Genomic DNA, 21,481 nt, shown 5'->3' on the forward strand with positions numbered 1-21,481 from the left:
GCTGGCAAAGGGTGTACGTATCACTTAAATCCAAGGCTTAAATTCAGCCACAGCTGTGCGAAGCAGACCTCCAGTAAATATTTTCAAACTCCCTAGAGATTTATAGCAACTGAGGTGGGGAATCATGGGGGGCTCTGGGAAATACTCTCTAAGATTTAAATCCCACTTTAGCATAGGAATGTGCTTTCACAAGATTCACTTAAACAGTTCTGCCCCATAGTGTACGTACTCCTTTTTCCCTAATCATCAGATAGAGAAACAATTCAAAATGCTGGGGGAGGGAATGATTTTGCACACTTTGGTACCTCGTTGGCTGCTTGGCTCTCTTTAAACTATCATCCAGCTGCAAAATTCAGAACCTGATCCAGTTTCTAAACTCCTGCCCAAATGGGTGGGGTGTTGGTTTAACTCATTCCAAGTATCAATACAGCCAGCTGCAAAATTTATGTCCTAATCCAGGTGTGACCCTCCTAAAGTCCTGAAATGTGTGGATTGGGCCCATCTCTAATTGTTTTACTTATAATAGATACTTAATACTTACAGCACTATTGCAAATCCCCTGCCAGTATAAATTGGTGCAGCTCCACTGGCATCACCAGCAGAGAATTTGACCCTGAGACGCATGGGATCAAGCCCTCCAATATTTCCTATTCTCCACAATATCTCAGGCATGTTCACATTATATTTACCTATACGGTGTTTTCATTTCTTTTACTTTATCTTCATTGATTGCGGTTAGTCTGAAAGGCGAAGGGAGTTGTTTTCCCCGCTGTAGCTATTCGCTGCTTGTTTATTGTCTTGTCTGTAGTATGCTTCTGCAATAACCAAAAAAGATCTCTCAGAAACAAGGCCCAAGTATCAAAATCAGACTCTGATCCAAGATTCCGTGGATGGCAGCTATTTTATTGGACGATGAGGTGCACACTGAGAATTCTGGGCCCAGTTCTCAGCACCCAGGATGGATATTGACTTCCCTGGGTGCTACCCCAAAGATCAGTACAATTCTCATTTGAGAGAACACACCCTGTGAGCTGTGTATCTGCATGACAGACAAGAGGCCACTGAAAACCAGCATTGCAGTGGTGCTGCAGTGTCAAAGCAAAGCTTTGTCAAGTCTGTAAGTAATGGGGGTTCTCTACTCTCACTCTTGGTTCGTAGTGAGGGAAATCTATTGACTTCAGTGAAGTGACTCCTGAATTATCCCGGCACACTCAATATTTAACATACTTGTATGTTTTAGATTCAAGTATTTGAGGGAAAGAAAATACCTGAGTTTGTATCTTCCCTTTCTAGCCTAAGCAGATTGATAGCCCACATCACAGCCTGGCCTGTGAAGGAAATAAAGATAGATCTGGATTTAGACAGGATTAATATCAATAGAACAATTATTTGCTGAAAAGAAATTAGCATCTCAGAAACAGCTGAGAGCCGGTTTTAAATGACAGAAATGAGACTTTTATAGATATCAGCAATTAAGGTGTTTCTGATCGAAATAGGGCACTCTTAAGAGAACCATTCAGCCCCTGGGAAAAGCTACTTGCAGGTTAAACAGAAAGCAGAGAACAACATAACATGAATGAGGAACCAGTTGGTAAGATGTGTCCCAAGCTGACTTAGACACCAGGAAGTGTGATACACATCAAAAGGAAAGGAAATTGTAGGAGGCAGCAGCAGCACACCTGAGCCTGGAATGGGCTCCCACAAGGGTCTCCCTTCAGCATGATTCCTCAGGGTGTCAGGGGGATATTTAGAATTGAACCATTTCACACAATGCATCCAAAGAGAAATTAATAGAGCCAGTTCCCATGGAAATAAGCAGATACCCACAGGTGCACTGATTCCAGCAGGGTCTGAACTCTCACTCTCTCTGCTAGTTCACAAAGAGGAGGGGGGGAGAGATCCTCCATCTACATCCTCATATGCTATTGTCCTCAAAGGTTAGTGCAACCCTTCCTTCCGCACGTTGTGTCTCATGTCTGTTTAGATTGTACGCTCTCCGAGGCATGGACTCTCGGACTGTGTATTGTATAGCACCACGCACAACGGGACCCATTCTTGCGGTTTCTAGATGTTACCATAATACAAATAAGTGTGTGCGTGTGTGTGCAAGTGTGAACATACATTCATTTGTATGTATGTATAGACTTTCTGTTCCCATAGAAGGGAACTCCTCACATGTGTAAATTCTACTCCAGAGGAGTAAGGATTACAGAATTAACTAATACTATACCTTTCCTGATTATAGCGAGCACTGACTACTGCACAATGAATCGAGTCCCAGTACCTTTATACGTTTATAAGACAAGGATAAAACAGGCAACTCCTAATGGCATGATGGCTTCTGAGAGCAGCAGAAGCTGCTAATACTGGAGGGGACCATTAACTTTGAGTCTCATCCTCTTCTCTTTGTACCTTTACTCCGAGCATCACCAAAAGGTGCAATTTAAGGGGCATAAGAGTTATAATAAAGCAAATCGAACAGCCAGGTTGTGTTTTTGCTGTCACTGTTCAGGACCTGAAGGTGGGCCTGGAAAATCTGTCTGTATTGTTTAAAATGAAAATGATTCCCGATCTTTGCTTGGACATCAAAACAGCGGTTCCAGTTGGGAATGGAAAGGCACTTCTAGAGAACCAGGTACCATGCTGCTGCTTCTTCTCTAGGAAGGAAAGTCAGTTTGTGAACATTTATATCACCTTCCTCACCAGGGGCGGCTCTAGGCACCAGCAAAACAAGCTGGTGCCCTAGCGGCAAAAATCTAGGGCGGCAGGCTGCGGCGGCGGACCTGCGCCAGTCATGCCTGCGGGAGGTCACGGGAGGCCCAGACCGACGGACCGCACCTGCGCATGACTGCGGGAGGGCGCTGCGGCTCGCTGGCTGGACCTCCGCGGCATGGACTTTGTTGACAGCCCAGCGAGCCGCCGGATCCGGCAGCCGACCGCGCGCAGCGGGGGGGTCAGCAGGGCCCCCGGACCAGCCAGCGCCCTCTGCAGTCAGCGGCGGCCCCCGTCCGCTGCTCGCTCCTCCGCCGCGGCGCAGGCGCTGAAAACTGTAGAACCGCCCCTGTTCCTCACAAATGGCATTTATAATGGCTAAGGGCATCTGAGGAAGAACACAGATTCATTTGTAAAATCCAGGAGAGACTGAAAAAATACTATCTCAGAGGCTCCTGCTCCAAATGAATAATCCTCACAATTAGCAGATTTGAATCTCGTGGTGGTGGATTGAAATTTGCATTGCATGGACCTCAGCATTGCACATCACCGCACTTTGTGCTGTGTGTTTTGTTTTATTCTGTGGTTTCAAGACAAGTGGGTCCACGGGCACACGCACACATACATGCGCACGCCTCCCTGCAAAGCTTTGCTTTGAGTTTTGGCTTGAAATCAACTGAAAAAATTTCAACTCAAGTGAGGCTTGTCCTCACAGAACCTGGAACTGAAACAGCTAACCCTGTTTTCAGTCACGCCCTTAATCATTTCAGTGCAAGTCTGTGCCTGGTCTTTCTTTTTGTGGAAGAAAAGTATAACTTTTGTTACATATAATTTGCATAACTGAAGTCAGGAACTGATGGTGAATTACAATGGTATAGTTTACATATAATTAAGCCCTTGGTCATCGCCACCTTCTGTTCTCAGGTTTCAGGCTGCAGCCAGGACAAATTGAGATTTTTGTAGGGTTTGGATGCAAAGCTCAGGCCCCGGCACAGTAATACTTTTCAGTTCTTGTGCAGCAGAGCTGTCCTCTGATGTCAGCAAGCTGATGCATCTTCTACAGAGTTAATTTCTCTTTTAATGTTCTCAGTGTTATAACATCCATCAGACAGATGAACAGTGTTGCTGTAAAAGATTCTGGGGGGGCAGTTTTCCCTCTCCTTATGTCTTGCACGGATCACTGAGCGAATTGGGGAGCTTTGTGACCAAGGCACTAGGAGTTGGGAGACCTGTTTTCTATGCTCAGCGAGACCCCAAATTTTTTGTGTCAACCTTGGCAACGCTCCACATGTCTGTGTTTCAGCTTCCCGATGTGTAATAGAGGGACAGTAATGCCCACCTACTGTACTGCAGGAGTATTGTCAGGTGAAATTAATTCTATTCTTTTCTGTCTAGGTTCTTGTACCACACTCATCTCCATAGTCTCTGTGCACCTTCCAGCAGTGACTACATTAAGCAAAGTGACTACAGCTCTGTCATATGCTGTTTGTCCTCTCCTCCTCTCCCCAGGGGGAGAAGTGCATGCAGTGGAGTGCCTTGCTGGGTTTCTTTCTTTATATACACATGTTGCTCTGTGTTTATATTACAGAAGTCAAGAGCCAAGAAACGCGGCTTGGACTTGGGTGGAAGGTGGGGAGGTTTGGGCTGGTTCCTTAGTTCCTGGGGCAGTTCATTCCACAGTCTCAGACCAGCCCCCAAGGAAGTTCTTTCTCCCACACAGACAAGCTTAACGCTATTGTAGCGAATTCCATTGTGCTGGAGGAGCAAAGAAGTCAACTTTGATCTTCACCCCAAAGCTTTAGGCTCGTTTAGATATCCTGGGCCCAGGCCAGGAGCACTTTGAAGATAAGGACTGAGAACTTGACCTTGATTCAAAATTCTGGGGAAGCCAGCGGAGAGAGCAGACAGGGTGGTGCGCTCCCAGAATCCTGTGGTTCTGAGGAGGCGCTCTGCAAAGTTATGTGATCCTTGTGTAGCTGGCATTATATGAATGCAATGCATAATTATTACCTTATTAAGCATATTAGTGTCTTAAATAAATCTGAGGGTACTGTCTGGAATACTAGTGCTCTACTCCCTTCACGTGTGATTAAATTCCTGACAACACAAAACCTAGGCTCTGTTTAAATCCTCAAAATGGGGCTGCTGCAGAGGCACACTGGATGTTTTATTTGTGTTTACAGGAACACAGCAACTGCTCTGCCAGAGTCGTTATACTGTGCTCATTGAGATCCCTATGCGACTACAGCACATCAGCCAACGGAGTGTCAGCAAACACCCATCACAGAAGGTAAATTGATCACAAAACAGATGTGGTGCTGGCAGCCTGGGATTCTCACCCTGGCTCCTGCCAATGACATTAGTGCCAATGTAATAGAAAGATTTCTGAGCTGAGATTAACCTTTGTTTGCATAGTCAAGTCTTTCCTAAGAAGACTGTATAATAAGTTAATTATACAAAACCATACAGTACATTATAGCCAAGTTACTTTACAGAGTAATGAACTATAACTGACTTTCCTAATTGGAAAAATGGTTCAAATCTGCTGGGAGTCAACACACTTGGAAATGTAAATAAGCATATGCTGCAAAAACAAAAAGTCTGATGAAATGACCAGAAACTACATTGACTCCTGTTGCTTTTTGATTCCTCTCCATGTTTTCCTGTTGTACCTAATAGAATGTAGAGCCTCATGGGCTGATAAATATTTGTGTGCCCAGCCTATGCATGCCAGTCAGGAATTTGCACACAACTAGTCCTAACTGGCTGTTTGCAGACTGCAGTCTCAAGAAGCAAGACCTTGCTCTTCATTCTCTTCCTGAGATCAACAAGAAGCAACTCAAACAAAAACAGCAAATTTCCACAAATTGAGAACTGAGAACGGCAGGTAATGACACTCGTGTAGTAGGGGAAATCTGCTGTTCTCTACATATGCGTTCTGTAGAGGCTAGGACCAATGAATGTGTCCTGTTAGCATTTGGGGAATAAATGAAATATGTACAAAGCTGTCTATTTTCACCGAAGAAAATCTTCATTCCAAGCTGCTGTTTGAGGCTGTAGGCTGCACATGCCATGTAATAGTTATTGTTAGAAAAGTGATATTTACTTTTAAAACCAGATGTGACAGTGTAGGTAGAAGTGCTGTTCCTTGGTACAGGTCATGTTACAAGCTCTGCTCTCTCAGTAGCATCGCAAAGAGCACCTGGTGGCTCACTGAAATTATCAAGAAGGGAAAAAGCTTCTACTTTGTCCCTGTCAAATTGCAAATCAGGTAATTACCCTCTGCCCATTGAAGTTTCAATTGTACGCAGAATTCTTCTACATTTCTTTTCCTAAACAGCTGTGTACTCTTCACTGTGTGCTATTAAACCAGAGCCGTGGTACAGTCCAAAGCTGGCTGCATTTCACTGTGAATGAAGTGATCTGCAGCCTGCACAGCATTTTCGCTGTCTCTCAGGATGGAAGGAGTTACAGAAATGCCAAGTGTTGATTCTTTAGCAATAATTCTAACTATATTCAGTGTATGAGCCACCACTTTGTAATGAGTTGTAGGGTCATAAATGGGGATTGCACATAGGATTTATAGCACCAAAGTACAAACTTCAGCTACTTGAGTGAAAGGAGCTAGCCAGGGTGGTTGCAGGTTTTTCCCCTTTAGGTTCATCCACTGGTGGGAAGTAACAGACACACTTTGCTCCTGCACCACACAGGCATGTGCCAATATCACAAAACACTTTTATTGCAAACCAAGCTCAACAATTAATCAAATGCCTCGTTTCAATTCACAGACTCAAAATTTCGAACTCCAAAAGCCCATTGGGGGAATAGAGGGCCTAGGACAAAAAACATCCCCATGACCCCCCCGAAAGGAAAAATATTGTTTTGATCTATTAGCCCTAACAAGTTTTCTCTCTTGGTAAACTATTCTGCAGTGCCTTGGGAGTGATTTTTTGTAAATGGTGAAGTCTTTAATGCGAGCATTGATAGAGTCTCACATTTCAGCCAGTTTTCTTTAAACAAATAATACCTGGAGTATCACTGGAATTGACCACAATTAAATTTCAATTAAATGACAATTTCTGATTTCATTTGAAATTCAGTTTAAAGTAGCTGCACTCAATTATTTTTATTGAAACCAATTCCTAGTTAATTTCATCAGTAAGTGCTGTTGAGATGAGCAAGGCAATGCGAATCTTCAATGTGCTAGCTTTGTAGCTCTGGACTTGTCACAAGTCAAATTAGTTTAGCACAGTGGTTCTCAAACTTTTGTACTGGTGACCCCTTTCACATAGCAAACCTCTGAGTGCGACCCCCCCTTATAAATTAAAAACACTTTTTAAAAATATATTTAACACCATTATAAATGTTGGAGGCAAAGTGGGATTTGGGGTGGAGGCTGACAGCTCACGACTCCCCATGTAATAACCTCACAACCCCCTGAGGGGTCCTGACCCCCAGTTTGAGAACCCCTGGTTTAGCATGTGCTCAGCCCAGCATTGAGTGGGTGTTTGTCCACATCACAACACTGCTGGAAATGTAAACGCTGGGACTGCTGCAGTGTAAGGCTGAAGAAAATTGCAGAGCTGGGTGGGAATCCATAACCAGAATATCAATATGGAACAGCAGTACTCAGTGACCCATCTAAGATCAATGTCTTGTTGTGCTAAACTTTCCATACACACATATAGTTAGAGACAGTTCCTGTCCTGTAGCTATTATAATTTAAATAGACAGACAAACAACTGCAAGGGAAACAGACACACCCATGTTCACACAGCAGGTCAGTGGCAATAGACTGCATGTTTCTTGGTTTCCAGTCTAGTAGCTTGGTCCCTGGACCATGCCACCTCTCTAGCAGAAGACAGCAGAGGGTCTGCAGGACAGGACCGAGGGGAATCATCTATGTTGTTTGGACAGAGGTAGTACTAGACTAGCAAAACAACACTCCTGTTAAACTGCTGGGGCTTGCAGTGAAACTTTGCCATAGGGGATGTTCAGAGATGATGCAATTACTGCTGAGATAGTAGCCTTTCAATTCTATAGCAACAAACTTCATGCACAAAACTAGACAAAAATGAATTGTCACTGACCCTTCTGAATTTACTGCCCGGGACAGAGAATCAGCTCTGTGCTCAGTAGATTGCCTAGATAGTTTCTTTTTAAAATTGGCAGAGCAGGCAGTAACAGAGAAACATTATGGCCACAACACTGTTCAATCATCAGCCTCAGCTCACCGCTGAGAAAACATGACTTCAGTGGAGTTAGTCTGGATTTACATTGGTATAAGTGAGAGTAGAATTTGTCCCACTGTGTTTTTGAAGCTTTTATTTATCTGGTTAAACGTCTCCATGGGAAAATGTATCATACTTGTGTTGGTTCTCAGTGTGAGTCATTCCGGATCATTGGATAAACAATATTGCAATATCTTTATTATTTACATCAGGCTCGCTGACCTGCCATCTATTGGAGGCACGGTATAAATCTTTTCAGACCACAATTTTACCACTGAAAGACTAACCTAAATTGTATCACAACCAGCAATAGATGGCCAAAGGGACAAGAGGAAGGTATTCCAGGAAAAGTGGCTACCATTTTACATACTTTATTAGGGGAGGAAAAATCAAAGAATTTTAAATAGCAGAAACTAATGCTGTAGGTTATGAAACATGTGACTGTGATTTAGAAACGAGCACCAAGGAGAGGATTGCCGCGTTTTCCAGTCAGGTTGCTAAGAGTTACGTTTTGTAGGTGGACTGCATACATTACTATATTTTATATGTACTTTCATTTCCTGCTGAACTTGAAGAGTTTACACATTGTGCTATACAAATAGAATTTAAAGTGTGATGGTTCTTCTCTAGAAAGTGGCATTGTAGGCCTCAGTGCTGATCTCTACAATGGTCCCATATCAGGCTTGCTTGGTTTAGGTGAAATTCACCTGTGCACAGGAGTTAGCAGGAAGCCTGTGCACTACCTACGCTCTATGTGGGGGGCTGCACACATGTGAATTTCACCCATAATGAGTAAAAATGATCAGCCATCCTGCTGAGTTTGCTAGGCTTGCAAACTCATTATGGGATCTAGCTGTCAAGCTGAGTCTTTGTGGCTCATGCATCTGTATCACAGATTCTGCAAGGCCAAAATCTTCAGTGGCCAGGGCTAACTGGGAATATAATTTAGCTCTGCAGTTGGAAATTACTTAGCTGTGTAGCTGAGGATTTTTGACCCAGCATAAACTCCAGATCACTCTCCTATATCTCTGCTGGCTCAGCAGTGCTAGCAGGAGTTATTTTTGCCATTGAAGTAAGCAGATTGACTTCTGAACACATGAGAAGCAGATCTATTGAGTAAGAAAAAGTCACTATTCAGAGTACAATCACACTTAAAGAAAAATTTTGAGCAGTTCTTTAATTGTTTTAAAAGGGGAGCAAGGCCTTTACCTGGTAGAAAGGTCATTTCCTAGTCAATACAGTGATTTAATTTCTTTATACATTTAGAAAGAAAGAAACTACAAGTGCTGTTGCCATACATGCAGGTGGGCAGGTGGCGATTTCTTTTATTAAATATGCTGTATCAAATGCTGAGTTGCACATTCTGGTTGAGATATTTTTCCATTGACCCCAGAGGAGTCCAATGTTTGCTGTAGCTTAGCACTTGTAATAAAGTGTATCTGTAAACAAAGACACACACACACACAGAGCATCTTGCCATCAGTTCCCTGGAACAGCAACATAGAATCCAAACAAGCATTACCACTTTGCCACACTTCATAGGCGTGGAAGCTAGGGGTACCGGGGGGGGTTACGCGGGGCCCCGGCTGCCAGCTCCATGCCCTGGTCGCTGGCCCTGTGCCTGGGGCTTGGGTCCCGTCCCCGTGCTCCACTCCCAGCGCCAGAGCTCTGCTCCCAGGATCCCAGCTGCCAGCCCTGCTCCTGGGGCTCCGCTCCTGGCCCCATGCCGGCCCCAGCCACAGCCCCTTACCCCTCTCTGGGTCTCCCCCTCCCAGAGATACGGCCCTGCTCCCAGCCCCAGCTCTTGGGAATGTGGTGGGGGCGTGAACAGAGATAAGTGCGGGGGGGCATGAGGTAATATGTAAAAATTGCTTTCAGCACCCCCACTATTCCAATGCCACTGCCAAACTTGGTATGTTCAACAGACTATAAAAAAAAATGGCAGCTGGTGAATGTTGGGATTGTCATTAATGCCACAGACCACATGGGAGGAGGTGAAGTAGCAATGAGTGTTTGCAAAGGTAGCACAATTATAGTAGCAAAGGAGTCTCACCCTGTGTGTGAAGCAAAATTGATTCTGCCATATCGATCTGTATAGATTTCTGATGGTATCATAATGCTGCCTAGTTGTCTAACAGGTTCTAGCTAGCTGATCTCCAAGGATTTGAGTTAACACTCGGTTGGTTTGCTTTGCAAACTGTATCGAGTAAGTATAATTTACCATTAATCAAAAGCAAATGGAGGGCTAAGCAGTTTAATTAACAATTTAGGAGTTTAGAATGGGGATTTTTTTAAACAAAAAATACCCCAAAGAAAAAGGGTTGTTGTTGTTTTTTTTGTTTTGCTTTAAAGCTGTACCACTCCTCTGGTTGTCAATGCAGTTCAAAAATGCCATTTCGCAGTCACATATAGTGCTTTCCTTGGTAAATAAATATAATAAAATTAATGCCTTTAATTTATACACTCCAGATAGAGCTGGATACAAATATTCCATTGAAACCATTTTTGACCAAAAAAATTGAGTTTTCAATGAGATTATTTTTTTGTGTGGAAAGTATCAGCTTCCCTCCCCTTTATTTTATTACTTTCGAAGACCACTTCTCAAAGTCTCAGTGAGATGTGTTCAGTGTAGCATGGGCCAGAGTATCTGTCCTAGGTGCCCCATCAGTATGGAGGCTTAAAAATCACAACTAAATGCTCTACCTTTCTAATCAAAACACAGTAGAACCTCAGTTTTACAATCACCAATCTTATAAATGAGCAGTTATATGAGCCATTTTTCCCAACAGAAAAAAAAAATCACATAATAAAAGTGACATCAGTGAAGACCAAGTTGACATCCCCTGACATTCCAGTGCCTTCAGTGTGTTGGAAATTGCTTTGCCATGCTTCAGAAAGCTACACATGGCACCACATTGCTACTTGTGCACCAGACCCTCTGTCATTTTGCAATGTTCAATTGATTGAGCTCCACAGTCCCTAGTGGGGTTGTAAAGTGAGGGTTCTACTCTAGGTGGCAATCACCTTTTGTCTGCTTTCTTGCCAGTTCCTGAGTTCATGCTTACATCCTTTTTCACCATCACACACCTCTTCAGGGGTTCATGAGCCAGCTGCAACATTTGCATTCTAGATCCAAATCCATGCTGAGGGCCAGGGTTTTGTGGTAGGCTCATCTCCAGAGCCAAGCTGCTCAGAGACCTTGGGCACAGGGGCATCTTCAGAGAAATCTTTGTTAGGTGTGGTAGTATCCCTTTGTCATTTTGAAGATACTCATCTGAAGCTCATTTCACAAGAATTTCTCCTTGTCAGATATTTTAGTCTCACACTCAGCCTTTTCTCACCCGCACTGTTAATATGGGGCTAGGGATTTTTGTATACTGCAGGGTAAATTGTCGAACTCCAGACAATTACTTACAAAGCAATTTCAATGTAAATTATTAAAAGGCCAAGCTAACATCCTGTCGAGGAGTCCTTAAGGCCTAATGTAACCTTATTAAACATTTCTGTTGGTATTAAAGGTTACCTGTATTCAATTTCTGCGCTCTCGGCCTTCTCACTCTCTAGCTTGTGTGTGCTGAATAATTAAATGAAGAACCAAAAAACACTTGTTGGGGGGAGGGGGAGTTTTGACCTTCTGTGATTTGTCATTTTTCTTCTTTTAACATGGCAGGAAAGATGCTTGTTGACACTCTTCAGATGCCTCTAAGTGGCCTGCAAACAAACAATATTTTTGAAGCTGAATATGCAGTGAACAGAGTTTAATACCTCGAGTGGGTTAACAAACATAGCTGACATTTTTCAGCGTGACATTAATAAAGCCAGTTTTGTGGGATGCCTTATGCTGTGTGATTAGGGATGAAGGAATCTTTTAAAGGTTCTAAAAGGGAAATGTCCTTAGGAGACACACGCAAAGAAAAAGAAAAAAGAAACCTTGATGATGTTTCTCCCGCCACTAAAAAGGGGAAGTCTTTGGGAACCGTTGTTTGTTTCATTTTCTTATTTTCACTCAAACCGTGAAAATTAAAAGACAAGCCAACTTCACTGAGGGCTGAAGCTCTCATTACTGCCCTTTGACCTTGTCTTTATCTCAGGCCAGGCTGTCTCTCTCTCTCTAGTGGCTTGTACTGACAGTTAAATCTTGCTTACAGTAACTAACAGCTATCGACAAGACTGATTGTATTTACTTAGTATGTGCTGGCATTTCTAGGGCGCTTGTTCTCAGAGTAGCTTGAACTGAGATTTCCAAAGGATTCTGCACTTTGCAAACCCATCCTGCCATCACATGGAAAGGAAGTAGTTTAGCTGCTCTCAATGCACAGGGCCCCTTCTTTATGATTGTATCTCTACAAGGAAAAGGAAACACTCTGGTAAGAGGGTGTGAACAATTGCTATTGTTACCCTAACAGAAAAGTGACTGGCCCTTGCAAATACATTAAAACAGACTATTAATGATTACATGCCAACAGATATGGATTCTGCCTTAGGCACAGTACTGGAAAGCATGTGACAGGAAGGAAGGGACTGAGATAAGAAAGGAAGCAGGAAAAACAGATTTACATTTTTTATTAAGATGATAAAAAAGTGAACGGACAGAGTTTAAGCATAGAAGTTTGTGGTTATCAGGGAATAACATACAGATTAGCGAGGGTGCAAAGTTTGGTTTAAGATCGGGTGGCATAAGGAATACATAATCTGCAATATCCCCGATTGGGGGTAAAAGGTTGATGGGTCAAAGTACAGACATTGAGATATGAGGGTATGAAGTTCATAAAGTGGTTCTATTCGGGTGTGGAGTATAATGAGTGGATACGATGGTGAGGCTGGATTGACCCTCATTTGGTGAGATTTAATGTTCAGGGAGTTTATGGTTCCAGTTCATATGATCCAACGGAGAAAGTCTCTTGGTCCCTTTCTCGTAGTCGAAGAACAATGTTACTCCGGCTCACGCCTCCTAGTACTGTCGGTGGCCGGTGATGTGCTCGATGTAGATGTCCCTGGACAATCGGATGGTGTCTGAGACCATGAGGCGCCACATGAGCCATGCGTAGCATTGATCGATCCCGCAGGTCCACAGCACACGCTCGTTGCAGGGGTCCCAGGCGCCCAGGGTTCCGACGATCAGGGCGTCCATCTGCACCTCGTAGCCCTTCGCTCTCAGGTGTCCGCCGGGGGGGCGTACTTTTCCAGCTTACAGGCTTGGGCTTCTACTACAAGGAAATGATTCTACATTTCAGTAAGGATGAGGCCTTTGGTTTAGTTCAGAGAAAATAATCATGCAAATATTTGTTGAGATGTGGCAGTTTTGTATGTTTAAAGGGATCAGAAAGTTAAAATTCATGTAAGAAAACAAAAAATGACCAAATAATCTTGAAATATATTTTTTCCTAATGCCTACAGGTGTCCCATTGTCCTACTGTCTGATGGCAAATTTGACATTCTGATTACCTTGGAACTTCTTATATAGATACAGTCTCTAATGTGCAACTGAGCTCCAGTCTGCAAGAAACTCTCCTGCCCATTCTGTTCGGTGCAGAGGCAATTTAATCATTAACAAGAACACCAAAATTAAAGTGCAACACCAATTGCCTTGGGGAAAACGAAATTCTGAGGATTAAATTTTCATCCCAACTAGACTCCAACAGCAAAAAGCATAAAAATTCATGACTAACAGGACTGAGCTCCAGGGAATGTAAATTCACATTTTAAAAACAAATTCTCATTAAGCAAGTCTTTTCTGCAGGAACATAGTGGCATTTTCTTTCTTGACATTTTTGTCATATGTCACTTTTTGCTTTAATGGTGGAATATCTAGTTGTCCATTAGCCATTGTGTTCCATGCAACAGCAGAGTAATACTAAATCTCTGGACCATAATACCTAGAGCTGATCAGGAACTTTTTGACTAAATATTGGGGGGGGGGGCAGGGATGGTGTCCCTAGCCTCTGTTTGCCAGAAGCTGGGAATGGGCAACAGGGGATGGATCACTTGATGATCACCTGTTCTGTTCATTCCCTCTGGGGCACCTGGCATTGGCCACTGTCGGAAGACAAAATACTGGGCTAGATGGACCTTTAGTCTGACCCAGTATGGCCATTCTTACATTCTTATGTTATTTCATCAGAAAACTACAACTTTTCATGGGAAGTGGTTGGTTTCAAAGAATTTTCCATTTTAAAAAATGTGGAAAATTTTCAAATTTGTCAAAGTTTACCAAGTGATCCAGATCTCTCAGAATCAATGACCTGTCCCCTTCATTATTTACCACCCCCCCAACTTTTGTGTCATCTGCAAACTTTATTAGTGATGATTTTTATTTTCTTCCAGGTCATAGATAAAAATATTAAATAGCACAGGGCCAAGAACCAATCACTGCATGACCCCATTATAAACACACCTGCTTGATGAACATTCCCCATTTACTATCACGTTTTGAGAGCTATCAGTTAGCCAGTTTTGAATCCATTTACTGTGTGCCATGTTAATTTTATATCCTTCTATTTTTTTAATAAAAATGTCATGCAGCACTAAGACGCAGTACAGAATTATTGTACTATACAGAATTATACTTTGTTAAGTATAGTATATCAACACTATTACCTTTATCAACCAAATTTGTAGTCTCATCAAAAAAGATATGAAGTTAGTTTGATGGGATCTATTTTCCAGAAAAATCATGTTGATTTGCATTAATTACTTTACCCCCTTTTAATACTTTATTAATTGAGTCTCATGTCAGCTGCTCCGTTATCTTGCCTGAGATCAATGTCAGGCTGACAAGTCTATAATTATCCAGGTCATCCCATTTACCCTTTTTAGAAACTGGCACTACATTCGCTTTCTTTCAGTCTTTTGGGACTTCCCCAGTATCCCAAGTCTTATTGAAAATTAGATGTGGATGTCGAAGATTTCAAACACCTGAGACATGCCAGCTTAATTTCTACCATTAAACCGTCTTTTGCCAGAATTTGGCTGGCTGGCTCCTTTGACATTTTGAGTCTGAGCTGATGTTGCAGTGAATTGATATTTTAGAAATGTTTGAAGTTTTACTGGATTGCTCAGGCTTCAGAGATGCAACCTTTGGCATTAGACAGAGTTACCTCTTACAATCTTCTTCACGTGCAAGAAACACTTTGAACACATATGCTGGTTTGGTGTAAAGCTGTTGTTTGAAGGGGTGGAGACTAGACGTGGGATGTATCCCACATGCTGTGAAACCTGGGGGAAGGATGCTTAAAAAGCAGCATCTATTACAGTGGTCCTCAACTGGGGCGCTGGGAACTGGTTTCAGGGGGTCTGCCAAGCAGGGCCGGCATTAGACTTGCGGGACCCCAGTTCAGAAAGATGAAGCCCTGCCATAAGGGGCTGAAGCCTGGGGCCCCGAGTCCTGCCACCGGGGGCTGATGCTGAAACTTGAGCAATTTAGCTTTGCAGGGCCCCCTGTGGCATGGGACCTCCAGCAATTGCCCTGATTGCTGCCATCTAATGCTGGCCCTGGCTTTTATATGCAGAAAAACAGTTGTTGTGGCAACAGTTGTTGTGGGCCGTGGAGTTTTTATAGCTGGGGCTATAAAGGTTGAGAACCCCTGGTCTATTAGATAATGAGATGAAATTCTGTTAGAGAATTTTGCTGTTAGATCACTAATCCCAGTCACCCTGAGCCAGCAAAACACTTAAGCAGGTGCTTAACATTAAGCCTATTCCTATCGCCATCAGAAGCCTACTCACATGCATAAAGTTACGTAAAGCTACTTGTGCTTGAGTGCATTACAAATTGGAGCAAATCTGAGCTGGAAGTTGGTGGAGGCAGTGTTACCAATTGGTGGCTCTTTGGTCCCTAGGTGAAGAGACATTTGCCCACACCACACAAAAACAACCTAGTCCCAAAGGCATTACAGAACTTGAGAACAAAAGAATGTCAGATGTTCGGATTTAAGAGTCATGAGATTTCACTCTAAGGGTCTCGACTGGAAGAATATTTCCTCTGTGTAGTGTACAAGAATCAGGTGGTATCTCTTTAAATAGTTTGTAAGCCTTCTAGTGGAGCTCACCATGTTCTGTTTAAGAAACTGCTCAAACCAGAGTAGCAGGGTGTAAGCAGCTGGGCCTTGCGTGTTTGTGAACAATTATGGAAAACATGGTTATGTGGGATTCAGTTGTGCCTGTGTTGTTTCTTCACATTTTTTTTATTGTGAAAAGCGCAGAAGACATCACCTCCTGGACAGGGAGGCTGGTACGGTGATTAGGGCACTAGCCGGTGAGCTGGCAAGCCCAGAGTCAATTCACTTCTTTGCCACAGGCTGGCCTTGGGTAAATCACTTAGTGCATCAGTTCCCTATTTGTGAAATGGGGTAGAACCTCCCTTTGTCAGAGGGGTACTGGGAGGTGCTCAGACACTATGGAAATGTGAGCCGTCTGAGCACCTAAAACAGATCAACATGACGTTAGACACTCTAGAACTAGGCCTCTTCCAAACTCAGGTACTTCTAATCAAATGGCATCTGGATGTGTCACAACCACACCCAACCCCATCCATTTATTTCTAAAGATGGACCAGACCCAAACCCATTTCCCTAAGTCCATCCCCAGCAAGAGTTTAGCTCTGAACTACTACTTGCAAAACCAAATCCCAGCTGGCACGGAACTGCAAAACCAAACCTGTCCTTCCTGGCCCCGCTCTAGTTTCTTTTGTGAGCAGAGCAGTGTCAAATTTGACTCCCATGGCTGAGCAGTGGGATTCCAAAAGCATGGCTGGAATTGGAGGGTGTGAATGTGCTTTGCAGGTCAGCCCCAGCATTCCTCCTTAGACAGGAGTTTAATCTGAATCCGGGGCTTCTTCTATTAGCGCTTTAATGTGCGGGAGCCGTGCCTCCCATGTTTCTTTTAAGCTGAAATATTCTTGCACTAACTGGCAGTTTCCAGCAGTCAAAGTCATTTGCTTTAATAATTTATTGATATATAAAACAGGAAGAATTTTCACAGCAACAATAAAGCCCCTTCCTCAGACTGTCATTTAATCTCAGCCCCAGGGATTTGGAAGCACTTAGCTGCACTCCCTCCCCAAGGGTGTTTCTAGAGAGCCAAATCCCCAATTGTCTCTTCCTCCGCAGATCTGATTTTAAAATGTATTTAATATTGAAAACTAATTTAAATGTGCTTTAAGATACTTATGTAAACAACGTGCTTTTAAAGACATGGGCAGGAAATTGGGCTTTGTGCAAAGCACTTACATAAGCACTGAAGAAATGAACTGTATAATGGCCCAGCACCAGACTTAGCTTCTGACTCAGGCGCTTGCTAACCAAAATACTGCTGAACCTTTTAATGCACATCGGAGAACTTTTGCAAACTTTCAGCGGACGAAGTGCAAGCTCAGGATATTGTGAGTGGGTAATATCTGCTTTCCTGAGCTACTTGGAGGAGATGAGAAGCCAACCCCAAAACATCACATCACATTTATTTTTCAATCCTACCTTCTTTTGTCTTGCAAACTGATTCAGTGCCTGGCACAGATCTTGATAGGATTTGTCAGGGCAGTGGTTCCTCAGATCAGAAAGCAGCCTTCTTTCATTTCACTGGCAGTTTTCTTGATTCTCTCTGCTGCTCCCTGGTGGTCCCTTACTAATCCTGTTTTTCACTAAAGAGACAAGGTGAGTGAAGTAATATCTTTTAGTGGACCAACTTCTAACCTACTTGACTCTCAAATATCCTGGGACCGACACGGGTATAACAACACTTTCAATAAAGAGTCAGTCACTCAGACCCCAACTACAGTGTCTCTATGGCCAAAAAATATTGAAAGATTCCACAGAGTCCTGCAATTCTAGACCCATTAAAATGGTGGGAAATAAAATACCACCTGTCTCATGCTTGAGGAATTACTTTATACCTCTTCTGGTTAATCATAAATGGGTCCTCGTGTTCATAACACTGTAGATCACTACATCATATAACTTCTGAGCATTATTAACAGTAATAGGTCTGCAAAGACTTTTCAAAACCATGTATTCAGGAAGCATTTAATGAGGAATGCAGTAAAAGAATTTGGCATGGGATCAAATCACTCTCTGAAAAAAAAAGTCTTATCTTCAATTTCGCTTCCCCCCTCCCACATTATCTGTACACTGTCTTGATTTAGGGGATGATGCAACAAGCACTGACACACATGTCAGGTGAGCAGGCCTAGTGTGTTAGATGCTGCACCAATGAAATCAATAGCAAAATGTCCATTGATTCCAGTAGCACAGGTAGCTTTCCTGACATGAGAAAGTACCTTAGTGTGAATATTATTAATAATAATTCTCTCCAAACGCATGTTATTTCCATTGAGTCACATTCTGCCCAGCAATCCCACTGCTCTGTCCCTACAGAACACCCACAATTATTTATTACAATTTGGTGGAGAACAATTTACAGTTTCTATAAATACCCCAGGAAGGTAAATGCATTAACCTTATCTCGATCCTAAACTGTAATTACATAAAGTCTGGCTCCCAAGTAAATTAGTACATTAATAACTATTTTGTTCTTATAATAACCATCATTTCTTAGATCTTAAAGCTATTTGCTAATTTAGCCACACATACATTCACAGAGATAATTCCACTGTCAAAACCTGACAATGTGTTTGACACTCCAGAGACGCAGCGCTGACCCAAACCACTTTATTCACTTCAAAGTCATTCAGCAAACCTATTTTCAAATTACAAAGATTAAAAAAATTATTACATGTGAATAAGTCTGATGTTAAATGAAAGGTTCGAGACAGTTCCAACCTCAGGACAAAAACTTCTCAGTGAAATTAATCTTTAGAACAGTCAATGGAGATTAGCTCTTATTTCTGAGAATACCATAAATAACTAAAAGGGTAATGAACACTCTCTCTCTCTCTCTCTCTCTCACACACACACACACACACACACACACACACACACACACACACACACACACACACAGCTAAAACAGGGCTAAACAGTCTGGAGAATTTATCAGATAGACTGCAAAAGATAACAATGGAAGTAAAAGAAATACAAAGAGTGCAGCCATCAGTAACCTGAGTAGGTCTCAGGAAAATCTTCAGGACAGACCAGTGGAAATGTTGCATCAATCAAGATGTGTTTCTTAACTGCTACAGCAGTCAGACCAATTCACACCCATGTACCTGGGCTGCCATTACAAAAGAAAGAATTGCTAAAAATTGCATATGAGAACCATTGATCAGGATTTGAGCAATATTGCACATATGATTCTGAAGCTACAAGTCCATTAATATGCCAAGAACCAACATGTGCTCACCTCATTCACCCACGTCACGCCTATAAAGCTAGCAAGGGCAGAATCTTCATAGGTGAGACAGGGAGAGTTCTCCTGCTGGCTGAGCTCTTTTGGGCAGAGGTTGGTGTTATTATTAAGCTGACAATTTGTGTATATTGCAAATATTTATATTTTTATTTATTTATATTTAAATAACTATGAAGATGCCTAGCCAAGACTCTAACCACCCTAACACTATTCACAACACAGTTAGATCTCAGCAGCATTACAGTTATCATTTCAGCAGGGACTCAACAACCCAACACCTACATAAACTCCCTTACCCCCGTCATCGCTCCGAGAAGCACACCCTCTGCTCTCTCCAAAAACCCCAGCTAACAGCATGCCTGGTAGGCCGCCACATTCAGGCTATTTTAGACCAAGAGGGACACACGTTCTCAAGTCCTGGAGCCCTCCTAAATAATGTCTGGTGAGGGGGAGCCAGCCTGCATGCTCCTGATGCCACAGTTGTGACAAGATGACCCAGGGAGAGGAGTCATCCTCTAGTGTATATATTGTTCCGCTTGCTAGGCTGAGGTCACCTGAGACTTCCCAGCTGTTCGGCCCACTTCCCTTCCCAACTGGTTTGATGGTGATGTCTTAAACATCTGTTCAAGTTCTTCCACTTTGGCGAAGAAAGCAAATGGCCCCAGCCTCTTGCTGGTGAGCGAAAGATGTTATGAACAGATGCGCTCGAGAGCAAAGAGCTGTCTGAGGGTGTTCTTCATTCAAGGTGGGTTGAGCAGGATAATGATTGCTGGGGTGAGCACCAGATTGACAGCCTTGTAGCTGGTAGTGGTTTAGGTCTGATCAAAGACTCCCCTTGTGAGAGTGTTTGTGGATCACTTGTTAATCACCAGTTGAAATCAGCTTCACTGGAGAAGTAAGTGACACACACAGATTGGTCAAAAATCCCAAATCCCACTTTGCATTGTGTTCAAAGTCAATAAACAGAACAGAATCCTGGGGCATCCTCCATCCCCCAGGGCATCCTCCATCCCTCCAAACCCTGCTTGATCTGAGCAGGGTTTGGAGTGCAAAGACCACCCTTCAGTTGTTCCATGTTTTTCTCAGCCCGCTGCATGTGGCTGCCCAGCAGACTGACTTTTGCCCCTGTTGCAGAGTGCAATTTTTTAAAATTCTGCAAAATTCTGCAAATTGTATTTGTCAAATAAATGTGGAGGCTCCAGATCACTGTGCAGCTCCCCCCTGGAACACAGACTCAGCGGTGAGGCTGCACCCAAACCTGACGTGGTGCAAGGACCGGGCCTGCCCCAGAAGCACCCCAGGGCTCTTCCCCTCCATGCCAGGTGCACCAGGTGTGGGCTGGCAGGCTCAGCAAGGCAGGATCCAAGGTGGGTCTGACCCAGCCCTGGATGCTGTGCAGGGGAAGAGGAAGTACTGTCCTCAGCCCAGCCAGGACGAGCAGCTGAGCCCGGTGCAGGGTAGGAGCCACCAGCCGGGTCTTCCGCAGTCCTGCCCCCCGTCCCACAGTGATTTACCTCTCTGCTGGCTGCCCTGGGCACCCAGAACATGCTGCTGGGGAGGGTCGTATGACCACCCTTGTGGCTTCCCTTTGCTTCCCCGTCACAAAGTCATTTTTCTGCAGAGACATAAATTCTGCATGTGCGCAGTGGCGCAGAATTCCCCCAGTTAAGCAGCCAACGGGCAGCCCATTTTCACTGAAATGGCCTGTAGTGTGTGTTTTCAGTGCCTGTTTCCCATTGCAACAGCTAATGTAGAATGAACATGCTGCATCAGGGTCACTAGCCAAACTAGCCTGAAAGCATAAAGGGCCCGAATCACATTGCATTTCAATGGCATTTGGGTACCCCCTTGCCAGAGGCTCTTTTGAAAAGCCCAGCTCTAGAAATGACAGCAGCCCCTGTCAAGCTGGGTGACACATGGCACGTGACTATGCTCTGAGTGGAAGCATCGGTGGGGAAAAAAGTCTAACACACTAAATAAATTCAGGAGTCCATCGCTGCACCTACCTTCTGGTCCACTTGATTGTAAATTGTGGTCTGGGCTTAAAGGCCACTCTCTGGCTCATCCGAAGTTGTCACAACTATGCAGCAGCTTGCCCTGGTTTCCTCTCCGTGGTGTGACTGTGTTTCAGACAATACTGCATGTGGCGGAAGAGTGTCCAACCTGACATCTGGAAGGCAGTTGACTATCCTCTGGTTATGCAACCTGGACACTGAGCTCTGATGACTGCATAGGAGAGG

General features: G+C 43.5%; 1 long non-coding RNA gene across 1 annotated transcript; it reads right to left on the reverse strand.

Moving 5' to 3' along the window:
• Positions 1-689: 689 nt before the first annotated feature.
• On the reverse strand, positions 690-17,529 carry LOC120388047. The gene is made up of 3 exons (XR_005590481.1): positions 17,414-17,529; positions 1,269-1,328; positions 690-815 (listed from the first exon to the last, which is right to left on the reverse strand). It is a non-coding gene; the product is annotated as an uncharacterized LOC120388047 (long non-coding RNA).
• Between the last annotated feature and the right edge of the window lie 3,952 nt (positions 17,530-21,481).

This window comes from Mauremys reevesii, linkage group 21, assembly GCF_016161935.1.
Source record: "Mauremys reevesii isolate NIE-2019 linkage group 21, ASM1616193v1, whole genome shotgun sequence".
In the NCBI taxonomy this organism is placed as follows: Eukaryota; Metazoa; Chordata; order Testudines; family Geoemydidae; genus Mauremys; species Mauremys reevesii.